The 10,658-nt window shown below is 41.8% G+C and overlaps 1 long non-coding RNA gene across 1 annotated transcript; it reads right to left on the bottom strand.

Moving 5' to 3' along the window:
• Positions 1 to 3,094: 3,094 nt before the first annotated feature.
• LOC124867483 lies at positions 3,095 to 5,813 on the bottom strand. Its single transcript, XR_007038074.1, has 3 exons — positions 3,933 to 5,813; positions 3,782 to 3,833; positions 3,095 to 3,676 (listed from the first exon to the last, which is right to left on the bottom strand). It is a non-coding gene; the product is annotated as an uncharacterized LOC124867483 (long non-coding RNA).
• Between the last annotated feature and the right edge of the window lie 4,845 nt (positions 5,814 to 10,658).

Genomic DNA, 10,658 nt, shown 5'->3' with positions numbered 1-10,658 from the left:
ATAACCAAGTCAACTTTACATGCCATGTAAACAATTTTAAACATCTGCAACATGAGGGAGTGTGGGTAGATATTTAAACAAGATATTTACATACACTGTATTGAAATACAATTTGCCTGTTTTTTCTCATTGTCTGAGATTTAAAAAAAGTTCATTTTATTTAGTAACTCAACTTGAAAACTGAAACTCGGATATTATGTAGATTAATTTGAAACGATTCTGATGATTATGATTTTATGATTATGATAAGGGATTGCTGCAACAACGCAAGTGACCGTCCACTGTCGCTACATGCTCATCCAGGAAGAGTGAATGCTGCAGGTCATTGACTGGATGCAATCAGCTTGGTTTCCTTAGATAGAAAGACTTTTTATCCAATTTGAACAAATAACTGAATCTGACTGCACTGTTCAATGGTTGGGATTAATTGGAATGTATTTACCTGACTTGAAATATGTATGATTCGATTGAATTGACTTAGCCCATTTGAAACTTTTCACACAATGCAACAGGAAACAACACTCTCCAATTATTTATAACCAGGGGTACCGGTACGGTCCGGTACTGCGTACCACTAAAAGATTCTGCGCCAGTACGCAGTACCGGGAAGAGGGAAGAACGGCTGTCTGCTATGAAGCCGTCATCCAGAACCAGCGCAAAATTTCACGGGCACACAAAGAACATCAGATCCGCTACCAATAGGCAGTCCAAAACACGACTTAATCTGTTCATAAATATAGCTATTTTCCCCTCATTCCAAACAGATTCTGAACTGTTCTGCTATGCTGGAGCCTCAATACTCTTGCTTTGCTTCTCTCCCTTCGGAGCTTGAGGATTTTGTGAACGGCCAGCCTTTAAAACGAGATACTTAAACTCCTCCACTTGAGGCAGGAACTCCCCTCCAACCTGAAGAGGACAAGCCACCTTTTTCTGGTCAAATACCATGGCCTCTGAGTTGGAGGAGCTGATCTACATCCCAGCCACTTCACACTCGGCTGTGAACCGCCACAGCGCATGCTGTAGGTCTTGGCTAGATGGGGCCAGCACTTCATCTGCAAAAAGAAGAGATGAAATCCACTGGTCCCCAAACCAGACCCCTCCGGCACTTGACTGCGTCTAGAAATCCTGTCCATAAAAGTTACGAACAGGACCGGTGACAAAGGGCAGCCCTGCCGGAGTCCAACATGCACCGGGAACATGTCCGACTTAGTGTCGGCAATGCGGACCAAACTCCTGCTCCGCTCATACAGGGACCAAATGGCCCCTAATAAAGGGCCCCTGATTCCATACTCCTGGAGCACCCCCCACAGGGCATCATGCGGGACACAGTCGAATGCTTTCTCCAGGTCCACAAAACACATGTGAACCGGTTGGGCAAACTCCCATGAACCCTCGAGTACCCTGTAGAGGGTATAGAGCTGTTCCAGTGTTTCACGGCCAGGACGAAAACCACACTGCTCCTCCTGAAGCCGAGGTTCGACTATTGGCCGGACTCTCCTCTCCAATACCCTGGCGTAGGCCTTACCAGGGAGGCTGAGGAGTGTGATCCCCCTGTAATTGGAACACACCCTCCGGTCCCCCTTCTTATGAAGGGGGAATACCATCCCAGTCTGCCAGTCCAGAGGCACTGTCCCCGACCGCCACGCAATGTTGAAGAGGCGTGTCAACCATGACAGCCCCACAACATCCAGAGATTTGAGGTACTCAGGGCAGATCCCATCCACCCCCGAAACCTTGCCACTGCAGAGCTTTTTAACCACCTCGGTGACTTCAGCTTAGGTGATGAAAGAGTCCAACCCCGAGTCCCCAGCCTCTGTTTCCACCAGGGAATGCATGATGAGGATTGAGGAGATCCTCGAAGTACTTCTTCAACCGCCCGGTAATGTCCTCAGTCGAGGTCAGCAGCCTCCCACCCCCCACTATAAACAGTGTTGGCGAAGCCCTGCTTCCCCCTCCTGAGGCGCCGGACGGTTTGCCAGAATCGCTTTGAGGTTTCATGTTATTTCGCTGAATTACAACACAGTTCAGCCCAAAAACTTCGCTTATGACCAGAGATTTCACATTCACTACACGAGAGCGCATGCGCGCTTACCTCCAAAACAGAGCGGTTGCCAAGGAAATCGGTGCGTTCGATTTAATGGACTAGGAGATTTTACACAGGTGGTGCACAGACATAAAAAAACGTCGCTTGCATTAGGACCGGACGAACAATAAATCACTTACAATCAACAGACTTTTAAATAAAAACCGTGAAACAACCAAACGGTCAAATTTTTTATTTATATGAAATCAAAATTTGACCACAATGCAGAGAACAATAACTTATTTGTTCAAAAGAAAAGACAGAGACTGAAGATGAAAAGTTATGCATCAGAAATGGTTTATCATTGTTTCATACATGCAGTTCTTTAGCAATTGAAATATATATATATATATATATATATATATATATATATATATATATCTATATAGATATATAGATATATATATATATGTTGTGACTATGAATCTGAAAATATTATTTAATATTTTAACAAATAATATTTCGGTCTGTTAAGGGTTGTCCTGTGAATACCAGCCCAGTAAGACGATGGTATTAGGACAAAATAGAAAGGTGTGAGACAAGCTCTGACATTATTGAACAGCAAAAACTCTACACACACATGGAATGAATTCACACAATTTCTTAAAATACAAAAATGTATTAACAAAAATAAGTCAACTCAAAGTCAAACATTTTTCAATCAACAAACTCTTCCCTAAACCACCAAGCAGAATTAAAGAATTTAAAACTGCTTTCACCCCTGTTTATAACTCTGCCTTTCTCCCTCCCTGTTGGATGGAGTAAGGTGGAGTCAGGTTCAGCCTAAACTGGCTCAGTTATGGTTGAGGTGCAAATACACCCTCCATTTCTGCTACCTGTGTGACCCCTTCTCTTTTCCAATGGTTATAATCATTCTGACAGAGAGAGGTACCCCCATTCTGTCTGGTTTTAAGTATAACAATGGCCACCAGTGGGCTCTATCAGTTTATTACTTTACTTAGTACCCCTACACATGGCCCATTCTAAAATGGCCAACACTCAGTAGTTTAATCTAACCTCCCCAACAAACCCGCACCATTCCAAACCCTTTGTGAAGTACCTTGAGACAGCATGTGTTGTGAATTGGCACTATATAAATAAAACTGAATTGAATTGAATGGGATTGAATTGATTTTTAGATACCAAAAACCCAAAATTTAGTTTCTCAGAATTGTTTAAAATTTCAGACCAATTAATACAGAAATGACAGCCTACTGAAATGCATGTCTATGTAAAGTACAATGAATACACCCATGGTCAATATTCCTGTCATATTAGCAGAGTTTCCTGACCCACATGCAGAATCACTTAAGGACACCAGTAAGTTCAAAAGGTTAATTATCTCAAAGAATAACTGTCTCTGGTCGTTGAGTCTTGGTTCTCAGGCTTGTGGTCTCCTGGTAGCAAAGATCTCGGGGGGGTCTTGGGCACTATCTGTGGGCCAGAAGTCCAGAGAGTCAGAAAAAATTAATCCCAGTTATTGTTGGAGAGCGGGCAGGCTGGAGGATTCGGTAGGAGCCTGCAGAGGCAGCCGGTAGATGAGGTCCTGAGTTTCTGTGAAGGTTGTGTATCCAGAGTTGTGATCCATACGACCTGAGTGCAGCAAAAACACGAGCTTGGTTAATTCAGTGTTAGCACAGGAATTACAAAGATTCAGCCAAAAAATAGGGAGCTTGGTATCTCGGAGGCTTGAATTACCACTCAACGTGGAGCATCAGGCGAAGTGTCAGGTTTAATCAACCTAAAATACCTATAACATCACAAAAAGAAGAGAAAGACAAGATAATTAATTTCTTACTCGCTGCGAGGAGTACAGACAGAGATGTGCTTTCAGTTACAAATCTCCTACCGCTCTGAAAACCATCTCTCCGAATCGTCTTTTTATTTAGGTTGGTCCATAGTTACAATGAACGTTGCTGCTCTGAAGGATGGGGGAACAAACAGCAGCAACGTGACATAGATCATGAACACCATTATCTTGTACAAAACAAAGCTTGCATAGTCTCCATAATCTTAAGGTATGTGCATTCTTTGTTCAGCACAATCAGCCATTGTCTTTGTGATGTCCTCAACTGTGACTGCATCATCTTGATTCCACCTTTCCTCCTTGCCTGCAAACAACTCATCACACGTTTGCTTACACATACAACATGAAAGTTTATAAAGGTCAAATAGTAGAGCAAATGTAAGATAAATCTATATACAATTATTCCAACAGAAGAATACTTGTCCTGCAGCTCCTTAAAAACGCTCCAGCCAGAGATTGGATACAGGTGTGCCCATCAGTAAAGTCTCTCCGGGACGACAGGTAAATCACATAGAGTAATACAAAGAGATTGTGACAGTTCCTGTTGCATGAATGCCTGAATGCCGTGTGGCATGAAGACCCTGCAGTCTCTAATCTTCTTCTTGACAATAGCCCAAAGTATTTCTGTGGGGTTTGGGTCAAGCCAGCTCAAGTGGTACGATTGTCAATAAAGTATTGGTACTTCTGAAGGTAAGGAGCCAAGTCCTAATAATAAAACCAAACTAGAATTTTAATAAAGCTTATCAGCAGAGAGTAGCATACAACTTCCTGACAGCTGCACTGATTTTAGACTGGATAAAACACAGTAGATCCAGATCGGTAGATGACATGGTTCCCCAAATGTTTGTGGATTGTGGAAACTTCACACTGAACCTCAAGCAACTTGGATTCTTTGCCTCTCCACTCTTTCTATGGATTCTGCCACTTTGATTTCTAAATTAAACGTAAAATGTACTTTCATTTGAAAAGAGAGATTTGGACCACTGGCCAGTCCTTTTTACTCCTTAGCCCAGATAAGATGGTCCTGAAGTTGTCTCCGATTCAGGAGTGGCTTAACACAGGGGATGTGACCGTTTAAACAGTGGTCCTGGAAATGTCTGTGTATAGTGGTTTTTAAAGCACTCACTCAAGCTAAGGTCCATGCCAAACTCTTGCATTGGCTTTTATCCACAATTATCTTAAGGCAACAGTTATCCCAGTTGCTTTAGGACCTTTTTCTACCTTCAATTTTGCTTTTTATTAACATTCCCATTACTATAATTAGTCACTCTGACAAGCCAGCTTCTTTAGCAATCACCTTTTGTGGCTTACCTTTAGGTGAAGCTTGTCAATCTCTACCTGCTCGGCAACTGGGAAATCTGAAGTCTTTTAAAATATCTATTTTTATTTATCCAAAGTAATTTCCTTTTCTGTGAAAATTAATTTTGGATTTTCATTAGTTTTATTCTTTTAACATTGTCAGAAATCATATTTTGACATTCATTCATTCATCTTCTTATTACATAGTGGGTCACTAGGGAGTCTATTTCCAGCAGTCTATGGGCGAGAGGCAGGGTACACCCTGGACATGTCAAAATATCCCAGTTCATTGCAACGATGGACTGGCATATTTTCACATTTTAATTAAATTCAGCATCCAATAGAAAAAACAAAACATGTAATTTACTATTTAGAAAAACAAATATATTCTTGTGCTTATTGCAATACAGTGTAACAGAAAGAGATCAATGTAATCAGTGTAATCAATCAACATAAATGCCAAATTTCTTCGTACTCATACTCGTTGTCTTCCGCTTCATCTGGGACTGGGTTGCGGTGGCAGCAGATGTAGTAGTGACACCCAGACGTCCCTCACCCCAGACACCTCCAGCTCCTCCGGGGGGAGCCCAAGGCGTTCAAGGCCAGCCGAGATACATAGTCCCTCCAGTGTGTCCTGGGCCATCCAACACAGGGAGGCGTCCAGGAGGCATCCGTTATAGATGCCCGAGCCACCTCAACTGGTAAGGGTAGGAACGTAGACTGAACATAGGCTTAGCTCTCTTTTCACCACAACGGACCGGCACAGCGTCCCCATTACTGCAGCAGCCGCACCGATCCGTCTGTCGATCTACCGTTTCATTCTCCCCTCACTCGTGAACAAAATCCCAAGATACTTGAACTCCTCCACTTGAGGTAGGAACTCCCCTCCAACCTGAAGAGGACAAGCCACCCTTTTCCGGTCAAGAACCACGGCCTCGGAGCTGATCTTCATCCCAGCCGCTTTACACTCCGCTGCGAACTGCCCCAGTGCATGCTGTAGGTCTTGTCTAACGGCTCCAGCAGGACCACGTCATCTGCAAAAAGAAGAGACAAAATCCACTGGTCCCCAAACCAGACCCCTCCGGCCCTTGGCTGTGCCTAGAAATCCAAATTTCCTAGTGAATAAAAAAATATATTTTCTATTATGTCTTTGTACATTTATAAATCTATAATGTGTTCTCTCTATAAAGCAGTATATTGGGTTTAGAGGGGTTTTCTTTTCCTCAGATTTGCACTCTGTAGCTTATGTACAGGTTTAATTAACCCCTTAATTCCATGAGCCAAAGATTGTAGTGACTATTTTTCATTAAAAACATTTTTAAACGTCCATAGAAATCTGAACTAAAAATGGTATGCATTTGCTTTAAAAATAAAAATGCTGTGTTTTTATACCATTATTAGAAGTGAATATAGTCTAGTTGTATGAGATTGATGTAAGGATTATGATCACTGATTCATTGATATTTATCAAAAATTATAATTCAAAATCATAATTCAAAAAAAATATTTTTTAACCAAAAAATTGTTACTCACGAATAGAAATAAGAGATGTACTCTAGTGTTGTGATTATGGGTTCAAAACTCTTAATAATTACAATGAGTAAATTATTATTAATAATTGATAATTATTAATCAAAAACAACGCTAAATGTCACTGTTTAATCAACCGCTTCACTGAAGGTAAGGGAACTTTGACCTTATTTTGACAGATAAATCACTCTTGCACAAAAAAAACACAAACGCTTCTCTTATATGTGAAAATTTATTGAAAACACATAGCTCTGATATACAGGGGTTAGACGATGAAACTGAAACACCTGGTTTTAGACCACAATAATTTATTAGTATGGTGTAGGGCCTCCTTTTGCCGCCAATACAGCATCAATTCGTCTTGGGAATGACATATACAAGTCCTGCACAGTGGTCAGAGGGATTTTAAGCCATTCTTCTTGCAGGATAGTGGCCAGGTCACTACATGATACTGGTGGAGGAAAACATTTCCTGACTCGCTCCTCCAAAACACCCCAAAATGGCTCAATAATATTTAGATCTGGTGACTGTGCAGGCCATGGGAGATGTTCAACTTCACTTTCTTATTTATCAAACCAATCTTTCACCAGTCTTGCTGTGTGTATTGGTGCATTGTCATCCTGATACACAGCAACGCCTTCAGGATACAATGTTTGAACCATTGGATGCACATGGTCCTCAAGAATGGTTCGGTAGTCCTTGGCAGTGACGCGCCCATCTAGCACAAGTATTGGGCCAAGGGAATGCCATGATATGGCAGCCCAAACCATCACTGATCCACCTCCATGCTTCACTCTGGGCATGCAACAGTCTGGGTGGTACGCTTCTTTGGGGCTTCTCCACACCGTAACCCTCTCGGATGTGGGGAAAACAGTAAAGGTGGACTCATCAGAGAAGAATACATGTTTCACATTGTCCACAGCGCAAGATTAGCACCCGAACATCCCTTTCAGACAGCTTCCTCTTGCATCCACAGTTAATCCTGTTGGATGTGGTTCGTCCTTCTTGGTGGTATGCTGACATTACCCTGGATACCGTGGCTCTTGATACGTCACATAGACTTGCTGCCTTGGTCAGAGATGCGCCAGCAAGACGTGCACCAACAATTTGTCCTCTTTTGAACTCTGGTATGTCACCCATAATGTTGTGTGCATTTCAACATTTTGAGCAAAACTGTGCTCTTACCGTGCTAATTGAACCTTCACACTCTGCTCTTACTGGTGCAATGTGCAATCAATGACGACTGGCTACCAGTCTGGTCCAATTTAGCCATGAAATCTCCCACACTAAAATGACAGTTGTTTCAGTTTCATTGTCCAGCCCTTGTAATTACTACTCTGGTCCAAAGACCTTCACCTACCTAACAAGCACTACTCTACGCAAAGGGGAAAAAAATGACTACCTAACAATAATAATTAAAGAATATATGTGTGCATTGAGTGTCTATGAAGATCACACCAGCAGTTTTTGGACAAAATGGGCAATTTAGGTTAACTTGGAAAGAGAAGCCCTCCTGGTGTGCTGATGTCTCGATTTTTGGTGATCAGTTGGAAGACAGTGGGCTGCACCCTTAGACACTCACAGCTGATTGCCCCAAATCTCAAACAAAGTGTCAGGAACTCCGAGGCGGGAACTCAGTGGAAAAACTGTAGTCCAACTCCTAACTCCTGGCTGATTTGGGATCAGCCGAACAAAAACATGAACACGCACCTTGCTGATCGCACCCGCGCTGCGTGATTCAGCAACACTTACACAGCAAATCAAACACAGCACAGCATAAACCACTTCAATCAGTATTGCAGGCAACACATGAATACCTTGTAATAACTACAGGTGATTCTAAATCACCTGAAACTATGCCTTACCCTGCCCAAACCTCTAAATACACCTATCCAATTTAATAAAAAGAATGAAATGACTTTGACATTGATTTCTTCTGTTCTCCGGTTGAGAATGGATAGGTCTGAAGAAGAACAGGGGAGGGGGAATCAAGCTTGTGTGATCAACTCAAAAGAAAAAGAAAAACGGCAAACTTCTTATCCGTCCAAAACGGGAAAAATATGATGAACCGTCACAGTCGACTGAATCAACAAGGGGTCTCCTTGGAAATAAAATTTCTGTGGGTTTCCACCTGCACTGGAGCGTCGGCAGGGTCTTCGATTGGTATATGAATCTTCTGACCTTCTTTTATCAGACAGATTTCCAGCTTTCAAGCTCTTCTGGGAATGGCCGTGTGGAAGAAAAGTTCGCCTTTTGTCTCTCCAGATATGCACCTCCGTTGCATTGTCCTATGAGACACGCTGGAATGGTAACAAAAGTTCATTTTCGGCGGATTTAATCCCGGGTGACGTCAGAGCTGCGACGTCTGTGCATGTCAAACTGCGCTACCCAACCGGCCTATCCCCCCAAAATGAATGACCCCAACATTGACGAGCATTAGAAAAAGAGCAGAAAAGTTGGGACCCTGCCATTTGCAACACAGCAGCATTACTACATAATTTATTCAATCACTACTGTACTACATACTATGTGCAAATAATAGGAAGTCCAGGACCTGTCATGGCTTTAAATTTCTTTTTAATTTTTCTTTCCAGGTACAGATTAATCATTGTTCCAAATCTGTTTCGAAGACACTCTGTCAGCTCTGGGTCATTACCTCTTATAAGCAATTTGGTCAAGGCAGTGCTGAATGAGAGTATAGTAAATCTGGTTAAAGGTTTTGGCTGTTGCTGTTTGACTGATGTTTTACTCTAATGAAAGCAAACTAAAATTCCTTTACCGTGAAATCGAGAAGATGTCTTGTTAGTGCACAGGCTGTCCTGTGCTTTCCATCTGCAAGAACGCTAAAAATATGTAAACATGTAATTATATTTACCACTATTCTCTCAATTTGTAGCTCTCAAAAAACCAATGATACGGACTGTTGTTTCACATGTTGATATTATTACTGCAATAACAAATAAAATTAATTCATATCAAATCAAATGAGCCATGTTTTAAAATTTGTCATGCTTTCTGACATTTTTAAATAATTTAATTATTTTTTTATAGACCTTACAAATTTTATGTCAAATTTTATGTTAACACTTTTAGACCTGGCAGTTTTACTACATAAGAACCTAGAGAAAAATTGGTGTAAATCAGGGCTAGATATAGAATTAACACTAACTCATGTCTAAATGAGGTCTAGCTACAACATTGAATTCGGGTCAGTTTCTCAGTGGGAGGATTCGGATGTTAGACCACAGGTCTAAGTCAAGTCTAAAGTTTGTGGTTTTGTGAACTTGAGGCACCGTCTTTGGGGATTCCTGGAATGGTTTAATGGTAATCTTTTGAAACCTAGTGTTGAACTAGTTCTCTTCTATCTTGGAGGGTTTTTTAACCCCAAAACGAGTCGGACAGCATCCCTTGTCTTACTTATTATCTCAACCTTCTTCTTTGCTTCTCTTTGCTGCTTCTCTCAGACAGTCCTCAGTAAATTCCAATATCATTCATTATCTGCCCACCCACTCTTTCAGCATAAATTGCACATTACCCAAGAGACATGGCTTTGCACAATCTCATAAGCCCAAAGTGCTAATGCTGATGTGACATGTTCATGTCTATTTTCATTGCTCACTGACTTAAGATTTTCCCAGTTGAGGCAGGTGACTCTGATCTAAATAAACAAGTGCACTCCCAAACGAAAAGTGAACTAAATTAATTCACATAAGTTGCTGCATCCACACTGTTCAAAATTGCCTCATGCAAATCAAACATTTGTACAATCAAATTAAATGGAATCGCTGTGAACATCATTGGCTGACTGACAGGATCTGATTTGCGTGCGTGGATACGGGTGATGATCGTGTCTGCGTGCAACTGTGTGTGTGTGTGAGAGAGAGAGCGAGAGGCAGGTGGATAGGGGGAGGGGTCGGGGGTGGTCCAGACAGTCGGTCC

Source organism: Girardinichthys multiradiatus, chromosome 4 (assembly GCF_021462225.1).
Source record: "Girardinichthys multiradiatus isolate DD_20200921_A chromosome 4, DD_fGirMul_XY1, whole genome shotgun sequence".
NCBI classification, from domain to species: Eukaryota; Metazoa; Chordata; class Actinopteri; order Cyprinodontiformes; family Goodeidae; genus Girardinichthys; species Girardinichthys multiradiatus.
The sequence above is the reverse complement of the archived record's forward strand: the minus strand, read 5'-3'. Positions and strand labels throughout refer to the sequence as shown.